The 10,000-nt window shown below is 49.3% G+C and overlaps 1 pseudogene; it reads left to right on the forward strand.

The window, feature by feature from the left end:
- Window positions 1-10,000, forward strand: part of LOC135564835 (equilibrative nucleoside transporter 4-like) — a 46,679-nt pseudogene that overhangs the window by 31,574 nt on the left and 5,105 nt on the right.

Below are 10,000 nucleotides of genomic sequence, written 5' to 3' on the forward strand. Positions count from 1 at the left end.
GGGTGGTGGGGTAGAGGGGTGGTGGGGTAGAGGGGTGATGAGGTAGGGTGGTGGGGTAGAGGGGTGATGAGGTAGAGGGGTGGTGAGGTAGAGGGTGGTGAGGTAGAGGGTTGGTGAGGTAGAGGGTTGGTGAGGTAGAGGGGTGATGAGGTAGAGGGGTGGTGAGGTAGAGGGGTGGTGAGGTAGAGAGGTGGTGAGGTAGAGGGGTAATGAGGTAGAGGGGTGGTGAGGGTAGAGGGTGGTGGGGTAGAGGGTGATGAGGTAGAGGGTGGTGGGGTAGAGGGGTGATGAGGTAGAGGGGTGGTGGGGTAGAGGGGTGATGAGGTAGAGGGATGGTGAGGTAGAGGGTTGGTGAGGTAGAGGGGTGATGAGGTAGAGGGGTGGTGAGGTAGAAGGGTTGGTGAGGTAGAGGGGTGGTGAGGTAGAGGGGTGGTGAGGTAGGAGGGTTGGTGAGGTAGAGGGTTGGTGAGGTAGAGGGGTGATGAGGTAGAGGGTGGTGAGGTAGAGGGTTGGTGAGGTAGAGGGTTGGTGAGGTAGAGGGGTGGTGAGGTAGAGGGTGGTGAGGTAGAGGGTGGTGAGGTAGAGGGGTGATGAGGTAGAGGGGTGATGAGGTAGAGGGGTGGTGAGGTAGAGGGGTGATGAGGTAGAGGGGTGGTGAGGTAGAGGGTTGGTGAGGTAGAGGGTTGGTGAGGTAGAGGGTTGGTGAGGTAGAGGGTGGAGGGTGATGAGGTAGAGGGGTGATGAGGTAGAGGGGTGGTGGGGTAGAGGGGTGGTGAGGTAGAGGGTGGTGAGGTAGAGGGGTGATGAGGTAGAGAGGTGGTGAGGTAGAGGGGTGGTGAGGTAGAGGGGTGATGAGGTAGAGGGTGGTGAGGTGGAGGGGTGGAGGGGTGATGAGGTAGAGGGGTGATGAGGTAGAGGGGTGGTGGGGTAGAGGGGTGGTGAGGTAGAGGGGTAATGAGGTGGAGGGTGGTGGGGTAGAGGGGTGGTGGGGTAGAGGGTGGTGACGTAGAGGGGTGGTGAGGTGGAGTGGTGATAAGGTAGAGGGTGGTGAGGTACAGGGGGATGAGGTAGAGTGGTGATGAGGTAGAGTGGTGATGAGGTAGAGGGGTGATGAGGTAGAGGGGGTTGTGAGGTAGAGGGGGTGGTGAGGTGGAGGGGTGATAAGGTAGAGGGGTGATGAGGTAGAGGGTGGTGAGGTGGAGGGGTGATGAGGTAGAGGGGTGGTGAGGTAGAGGGGTAATGAGGTAGAGGGGTGGTGAGGTAGAGGGGGTAATGAGGTAGAGGGTGGTGAGGTAGAGGGGTAATGAGGTAGAGGGGTGGTGAGGTAGAGGGGTGATGAGGTAGAGGGGTAATGAGGTAGAGGGGTGGTGAGGTAGAGGGTTGGTGAGGTAGAGGGGTGATGAGGTAGAGGGGTGATGAGGTAGAGGGGTGGTGAGGTAGAGGGGTGGAGAGGTAGAGGGGGTGATGAGGTAGAGGGGTGGTGAGGTAGAGGGGTAATGAGGTAGAGGGGTGGTGAGGTAGAGGGTGGTGAGGTAGAGGGGTAATGAGGTAGAGGGGTGGTGAGGTAGAGGGGTGGTGAGGTAGAGGGGTGGTGAGGTAGAGGGGTGATGAGGTAGAGGGTGATGAGGTAGAGGGTGGTGAGGTAGAGGGGTGATGAGGTAGAGGGGTGATGAGGTAGAGGGTAATGAGGTAGAGGGGTGGTGAGGTAGAGGGGTGGTGAGGTAGAGGGGTGGTGAGGTAGAGGGGTGGTGAGGTAGAGGGTTGGTGAGGTAGAGGGGTGATGAGGTAGAGGGGTGGTGAGGTAGAGGGTGATGAGGTAGAGGGTGATGAGGTAGAGGGGGTGGTGAGGTAGAGGGTGGTGAGGTAGAGGGGTGAGTGAGGGAGGGGTGGTGAGGTAGAGGGGTGGTGAGGTAGAGGGGGTGGTGAGGTAGAGGGGTAATGAGGTAGAGGGTAGTGAGGTAGAGGGGTGGTGAGGTAGAGGGGTGGTGAGGTAGAGGGGTGATGAGGTAGAGGGGGTAATGAGGTAGAGGGGTGATGAGGTAGAGGGGTGATGAGGTAGAGGGGTAATGAGGTAGAGGGGTAATGAGGTAGAGGGGTGGTGAGGTAGAGGGTAATGAGGTAGAGGGGGTGGTGAGGTAGAGGGGTGGTGAGGTAGAGGGGGTAATGAGGTAGAGGGGTGGTGAGGTAGAGGGGTAATGAGGTAGAGGGGTGGTGAGGTAGAGGGTAATGAGGTAGAGGGGTAATGAGGTAGAGGGGTGGTGAGGTAGAGGGGTGGTGAGGTAGAGGGGTAATGAGGTAGAGGGGTGGGTCTACTTTTATAATAATACAGACAAAGAGATGTTGACAGATTACAGGAAGGGGAGTGGCCATATGTGACAGATTACAGGAAGGGGGAGGAGTGGCCATATGTGACAGATTACAGGAAGGGGAGTGGCCATATGTGACAGATTACAGGAAGGGGAGTGGCCATATGTGACAGATTACAGGAAGGGGTGGCCATATGTGACAGATTACAGGAAGGGGAGGAGTGGCCATATGTGACAGATTACAGGAAGGGAGGAGTGGCCATATGTGACAGATTACAGGAAGGGGAGTGGCCATATGTGACAGATTACAGAAAGGGGAGTGGCCATATGTGACAGATTACAGGAAGGGGGAGGAGTGGCCATATGTGACAGATTACAGGAAGGGGGAGGAGTGGCCATATGTGACAGATTACAGGAAGGGGGAGGAGTGGCCATATGTGACAGATTACAGGAAGGGGGAGGAGTGGCCATATGTGACAGATTACAGGAAGGGGAGAGGCCATATGTGACAGATTACAGAAAGGGAGTGGCCATATGTGACAGATTACAGAAAGGGGTGGCCATATGTGACAGATTACAGAAAGGGGTGGCCATATGTGACAGATTACAGAAAGGGTGGCCATATGTGACAGATTACAGGAAGGGGAGGGTGGCCATATGTGACAGATTACAGGAAGGGGGAGGTGGCCATATGTGACAGATTACAGGAAGGGGGAGGAGTGGCCATATGTGACAGATTACAGGAAGGGGAGGAGTGGCCATATGTGACAGATTACAGAAAGGGGAGGAGTGGCCATATGTGACAGATTACAGGAAGGGGAGGGTGGCCATATGTGACAGATTACAGGAAGGGGAGGAGTGGCCATATGTGACAGATTACAGAAAGGGGAGGAGTGGCCATATGTGACAGATTACAGGAAGGGGAGGGTGGCCATATGTGACAGATTACAGGAAGGGGAGGAGTGGCCATATGTGACAGATTACAGAAAGGGGAGGAGTGGCCATATGTGACAGATTACAGGAAGGGGGGAGGAGTGGCCATATGTGACAGATTACAGAAAGGGGAGTGGCCATATGTGACAGATTACAGAAAGGGGAGTGGCCATATGTGACAGATTACAGGAAGGGGGAGGAGTGGCCATATGTGACAGATTACAGAAAGGGGAGTGGCCATATGTGACAGATTACAGAAAGGGAGTGGCCATATGTGACAGATTACAGGAAAGGGGAGGAGTGGCCATATGTGACAGATTACAGAAAGGGAGTGGCCATATGTGACAGATTACAGAAAGGGAGTGGCCATATTTGACAGATTACAGGAAGGGGGAGGAGTGGCCATATGTGACAGATTACAGAAAGGGGAGTGGCCATATGTGACAGATTACAGGAAGGGGGAGGAGTGGCCATATGTGACAGATTACAGAAAGGGGAGTGGCCATATGTGACAGATTACAGAAAGGGGAGTGGCCATATGGGTGGGGTGGTGAGGTAGAGGGGTGGATCTACTTCTATAATAATACAATTGCCCAGAGAAAGAGATGTTGTTTAACAAGTAATCATTTATGGCACCTGTAAAGAATCGCATTGGTAAAATCTAACTAAATTAAATCTGCATTAACATTCTAATGTTTGAAATGAATCTCAGTTTAAGGAACTATATTGTGGCCTTCCATGGCTTCCTGGTTCACTGGGGTATAGAAATGAGGTAACACACTTTTATTTTTTTATTTTACCTTTATTTAACCAGGCAAGTCAGTTAAAGAACACATTCTTATTTTCAATGACGGCCTCCCGGGGAACAGTGGGTTAACTGCCTTGTTCAGGGGCAGAACGACAGATTTGTACCTTGTCAGCTCGGGGGTTTGAACTCGCAACCTTCCGGGTTACTAGTCCAACGCTCTAACCACTAGGCTACGCTGCTGCCACACATTTAAAATCCATTTGTCATTCAGAAATGGTTCATTGACCACAAAAATGCACTATTTGTAACGGCCTTTTCAGACCCCGGGACATGAACCCATTCATACATGTGGTTTTGAAATGAAGTAGCCAGTCCATAAGGATCTAGAAAGATCTATTGAGGAATGGTCTGAAATTAAGTAGCCAGTCCATAAGGATCTAGAAAGATCTATTGAGGAATGGTCTGAAATGAAGTAGCCAGTCCATAAGGATCTAGAAAGATCTATTGAGGAATGGTCTGAAATGAAGTAGCCAGTCCATAAGGATCTAGAAAGATCTATTGAGGAATGGTCTGAAATGAAGTAGCTAGTCCATAAGGATCTAGAAAGATCTATTGAGGAATGGTCTGAAATGAAGTAGCCAGTCCATAAGGATCTAGAAAGATCTATTGAGGAATGGTCTGAAATGAAGTAGCCAGTCCATAAGGATCTAGAAAGATCTATTGAGGAATGGTCTGAAATCCTTCCCCAATGTGTTCTCCAATCCCAGAAAACATTTTAGAAAACGTCTGTGTCTAGGTGATGGAGTATTGTAAACAGGGGTGTTCTCTCTGGGTGAAGGAGTATTGAAAACAGGGGTGTTCTCTCTGGGTGAAGGAGTAGTGAAAACAGGGGTGTTCTCTCTGGGTGCTGGAGTAGTGAAAACAGGGGTGTTCTCTCTGGGTGATGGAGTAGTGAAAACAGGGGTGTTCTCTCTGGGTGATGGAGTATTGAAAACAGGGGTGTTCTCTCTACGTGATGGAGTATTGTAAACAGGGGTGTTCTCTCTACGTGATGGAGTAGTGAAAACAGGGATGTTCTCTCTGGGTGATGGAGTATTGAAAACGGGTGTTCTCTCTAGGTGATGGAGTATTGTAAACAGGGGTGTTCTCTCTAGGTGATGGAGTATTGAAAACAGGGGTGTTCTCTCTAGGTGATGGAGTATTGAAAACAGGGGTGTTCTCTCTAGGTGACGGAGTAGTGAAAACAGGGGTGTTCTCTCTACGTGATGGAGTAGTGAAAACAGGGATGTTCTCTCTGGGTGATGGAGTAGTGAAAACAGGGATGTTCTCTCTGGGTGAAGGAGTATTGAAAACAGGGGTGTTCTCTCTGGGTGATGGAGTAGTGAAAACAGGGATGTTCTCTCTGGGTGATGGAGTAGTGAAAACAGGGATGTTCTCTCTGGGTGAAGGAGTATTGAAAACAGGGGTGTTCTCTCTGGGTGATGGAGTAGTGAAAACAGGGATGTTCTCTCTGGGTGATGGAGTATTGAAAACAGGGGTGTTCTCTCTGGGTGAAGGAGTATTGTAAACAGGGGTGTTCTCTCTGGGTGAAGGAGTATTGTAAACAGGGGTGTTCTCTCTGGGTGAAGGAGTATTGTAAACAGGGGTGTTCTCTCTGGGTGAAGGAGTATTGTAAACAGGGGTGTTCTCTCTGGGTGAAGGAGTATTGAAAACAGGGGTGTTCTCTCTGGGTGATGGAGTAGTGAAAACATGGATGTTCTCTCTGGGTGAAGGAGTATTGAAAACAGGGGTGTTCTCTCTGGGTGATGGAGTAGTGAAAACAGGGATGTTCTCTCTGGGTGATGGAGTAGTGAAAACAGGGATGTTCTCTCTGGGTGAAGGAGTATTGTAAACAGGGGTGTTCTCTCTGGGTGAAGGAGTATTGAAAACAGGGGTGTTCTCTCTGGGTGAAGGAGTATTGAAAACAGGGGTGTTCTCTCTGGGTGAAGGAGTATTGAAAACAGGGGTGTTCTCTCTAGGTGATGGAGTATTGTAAACAGGGGTGTTCTCTCTGGGTGAAGGAGTATTGAAAACAGGGGTGTTCTCTCTGGGTGAAGGAGTATTGAAAACAGGGGTGTTCTCTCTAGGTGATGGAGTATTGTAAACAGGGGTGTTCTCTCTAGCTGATGGAGTATTGAAAACAGGGGTGTTCTCTCTGGGTGATGGAGTATTGAAAACAGGGGTGTTCTCTCTGGGTGAAGGAGTATTGTAAACAGGGGTGTTCTCTCTGGGTGAAGGAGTATTGTAAACAGGGGTGTTCTCTCTGGGTGAAGGAGTATTGAAAACAGGGGTATTCTCTCTACGTAATGGAGTAGTGAAAACAGGGAGGTTCTCTCTGGGTGAAGGAGTATTGTAAACAGGGGTGTTCTCTGTAGGTGATGGAGTATTGAAAACAGGGGTGTTCTCTCTAGGTCACGGAGTAGTGAAAACAGGGGTGTTCTCTCTAGCTGATGGAGTATTGAAAACAGGGGTGTTCTCTCTGGGTTATGGAGTAGTGAAAACAGGGGTGTTCTCTCTAGGTGATGGAGTATTGAAAACAGGGGTGTTCTCTCTAGGTGATGGAGTAGTGAAAACAGGGGTGTTCTCTCTACGTGATGGAGTAGTGAAAACAGGGGTGTTCTCTCTAGGTGATGGAGTAGTGAAAACAGGGATGTTCTCTCTGGGTGATGGAGTAAAACAGGGGTGTTCTCTCTAGGTGATGGAGTATTGTAAACAGGGGTGTTCTCTCTAGCTGATGGAGTATTGAAAACAGGGGTGTTCTCTCTGGGTGATGGAGTAGTGAAAACAGGGGTGTTCTCTCTAGGTGATGGAGTAGTGAAAACAGGGGTGTTCTCTCTACGTGATGGAGTATTGAAAACAGGGGTGTTCTCTCTCTAGCTGATGGAGTAGTGAAAACAGGGGTGTTCTCGCTAGCTGATGGAGTAGTGAAAACAGGGGTGTTCTCGCTAGCTGATGGAGTAGTGAAAACAGGGGTGTTCTCTCTACGTGATGGAGTATTGAAAACAGGGGTGTTCTCTCTAGCTGATGGAGTAGTGAAAACAGGGGTGTTCTCTCTAGCTGATGGAGTAGTGAAAACAGGGGTGTTCTCTCTAGCTGATGGAGTAGTGAAAACAGGGGTGTTCTCTCTAGCTGATGGAGTAGTGAAAACAGGGGTGTTCTCTCTAGCTGATGGAGTAGTGAAAACAGGGGTGTTCTCTCTCTCTAGCTGATGGAGTAGTGAAAACAGGGGTGTTCTCTCTAGCTGATGGAGTAGTGAAAACAGGGGTGTTCTCTCTAGCTGATGGAGTAGTGAAAACAGGGGTGTTCTCTCTCTCTAGCTGATGGAGTAGTGAAAACAGGGGTGTTCTCTCTAGCTGATGGAGTAGTGAAAACAGGGGTGTTCTCTCTCTCTAGCTGATGGAGTAGTGAAAACAGGGGTGTTCTCTCTCTCTAGCTGATGGAGTAGTGAAAACAGGGGTGTTCTCTCTAGCTGATGGAGTAGTGAAAACAGGGGTGTTCTCTCTCTAGCTGATGGAGTAGTGAAAACAGGGGTGTTCTCTCTAGCTGATGGAGTAGTGAAAACAGGGGTGTTCTCTCTCTAGCTGATGGAGTAGTGAAAACAGGGGTGTTCTCTCTAGCTGATGGACTATTGAAAACAGGGGTGTTCTCTCTAGCTGATGGAGTAGTGAAAACAGGGGTGTTCTCTCTCTCTAGCTGATGGAGTAGTGAAAACAGGGGTGTTCTCTCTAGCTGATGGAGTAGTGAAAACAGGGTGTTCTCTCTAGCTGATGGAGTAGTGAAAACAGGGTGTTCTCTCTCTCTAGCTGATGGAGTAGTGAAAACAGGGTGTTCTCTCTAGCTGATGGACTATTGAAAACAGGGGTGTTCTCTCTAGCTGATGGAGTAGTGAAAACAGGGGTGTTCTCTCTCTCTAGCTGATGGAGTAGTGAAAACAGGGGTGTTCTCTCTAGCTGATGGAGTAGTGAAAACAGGGGTGTTCTCTCTAGCTGATGGAGTAGTGAAAACAGGGGTGTTCTCTCTACGTGATGGAGTAGTGAAAACAGGGGTGTTCTCTCTCTCTAGCTGATGGAGTAGTGAAAACAGGGGTGTTCTCTCTAGCTGATGGAGTAGTGAAAACAGGGGTGTTCTCTCTCTCTAGCTGATGGAGTAGTGAAAACAGGGGTGTTCTCTCTAGCTGATGGAGTAGTGAAAACAGGGGTGTTCTCTCTAGGTGATGGAGTAGTGAAAACAGGGATGTTCTCTCTGGGTGATGGAGTAAAACAGGGGTGTTCTCTCTAGGTGATGGAGTATTGTAAACAGGGGTGTTCTCTCTAGCTGATGGAGTATTGAAAACAGGGGTGTTCTCTCTGGGTGATGGAGTAGTGAAAACAGGGGTGTTCTCTCTAGGTGATGGAGTAGTGAAAACAGGGGTGTTCTCTCTACGTGATGGAGTATTGAAAACAGGGGTGTTCTCTCTCTAGCTGATGGAGTAGTGAAAACAGGGGTGTTCTCGCTAGCTGATGGAGTAGTGAAAACAGGGGTGTTCTCGCTAGCTGATGGAGTAGTGAAAACAGGGTGTTCTCTCTACGTGATGGAGTTGAAAACAGGGGTGTTCTCTCTAGCTGATGGAGTAGTGAAAACAGGGGTGTTCTCTCTAGCTGATGGAGTAGTGAAAACAGGGTGTTCTCTCTAGCTGATGGAGTAGTGAAAACAGGGGTGTTCTCTCTAGCTGATGGAGTAGTGAAAACAGGGGTGTTCTCTCTAGCTGATGGAGTAGTGAAAACAGGGGTTCTCTCTCTCTAGCTGATGGAGTAGTGAAAACAGGGGTGTTCTCTCTAGCTGATGGAGTAGTGAAAACAGGGGTGTTCTCTCTAGCTGATGGAGTAGTGAAAACAGGGGTGTCTCTCTCTCTAGCTGATGGAGTAGTGAAAACAGGGTGTTCTCTCTAGCTGATGGAGTAGTGAAAACAGGGGTGTTCTCTCTCTAGCTGATGGAGTAGTGAAAACAGGGGTGTTCTCTCTCTCTAGCTGATGGAGTAGTGAAAACAGGGGTGTTCTCTCTAGCTGATGGAGTAGTGAAAACAGGGGTGTTCTCTCTCTCTAGCTGATGGAGTAGTGAAAACAGGGGTGTTCTCTCTAGCTGATGGAGTAGTGAAAACAGGGGTGTTCTCTCTCTAGCTGATGGAGTAGTGAAAACAGGGGTGTTCTCTCTAGCTGATGGACTATTGAAAACAGGGTGTTCTCCCTAGCTGATGGAGTAGTGAAAACAGGGTGTTCTCTCTCTCTAGCTGATGGAGTAGTGAAAACAGGGGTGTTCTCTCTAGCTGATGGAGTAGTGAAAACAGGGGTGTTCTCTCTAGCTGATGGAGTAGTGAAAACAGGGGTGTTCTCTCTCTCTAGCTGATGGAGTAGTGAAAACAGGGGTGTTCTCTCTAGCTGATGGACTATTGAAAACAGGGGTGTTCTCTCTAGCTGATGGAGTAGTGAAAACAGGGGTGTTCTCTCTCTCTAGCTGATGGAGTAGTGAAAACAGGGGTGTTCTCTCTAGCTGATGGAGTAGTGAAAACAGGGGTGTTCTCTCTAGCTGATGGAGTAGTGAAAACAGGGGTGTTCTCTCTACGTGATGGAGTAGTGAAAACAGGGGTGTTCTCTCTCTCTAGCTGATGGAGTAGTGAAAACAGGGGTGTTCTCTCTAGCTGATGGAGTAGTGAAAACAGGGGTGTTCTCTCTCTAGCTGATGGAGTAGTGAAAACAGGGGTGTTCTCTCTAGCTGATGGAGTAGTGAAAACAGGGGTGTTCTCTCTAGCTGATGGAGTAGTGAAAACAGGGGTGTTCTCTCTAGCTGATGGAGTAGTGAAAACAGGGGTGTTCTCTCTCTCTAGCTGATGGAGTAGTGAAAACAGGGGTGTTCTCTCTCTCTAGCTGATGGAGTAGTGAAAACAGGGGTGTTCTCTCTAGCTGATGGAGTAGTGAAAACAGGGGTGTTCTCTCTAGCT

The sequence above is a fragment of the Oncorhynchus nerka genome, linkage group LG26 (genome assembly GCF_034236695.1).
Source record: "Oncorhynchus nerka isolate Pitt River linkage group LG26, Oner_Uvic_2.0, whole genome shotgun sequence".
Classification (NCBI taxonomy): domain Eukaryota; kingdom Metazoa; phylum Chordata; class Actinopteri; order Salmoniformes; family Salmonidae; genus Oncorhynchus; species Oncorhynchus nerka.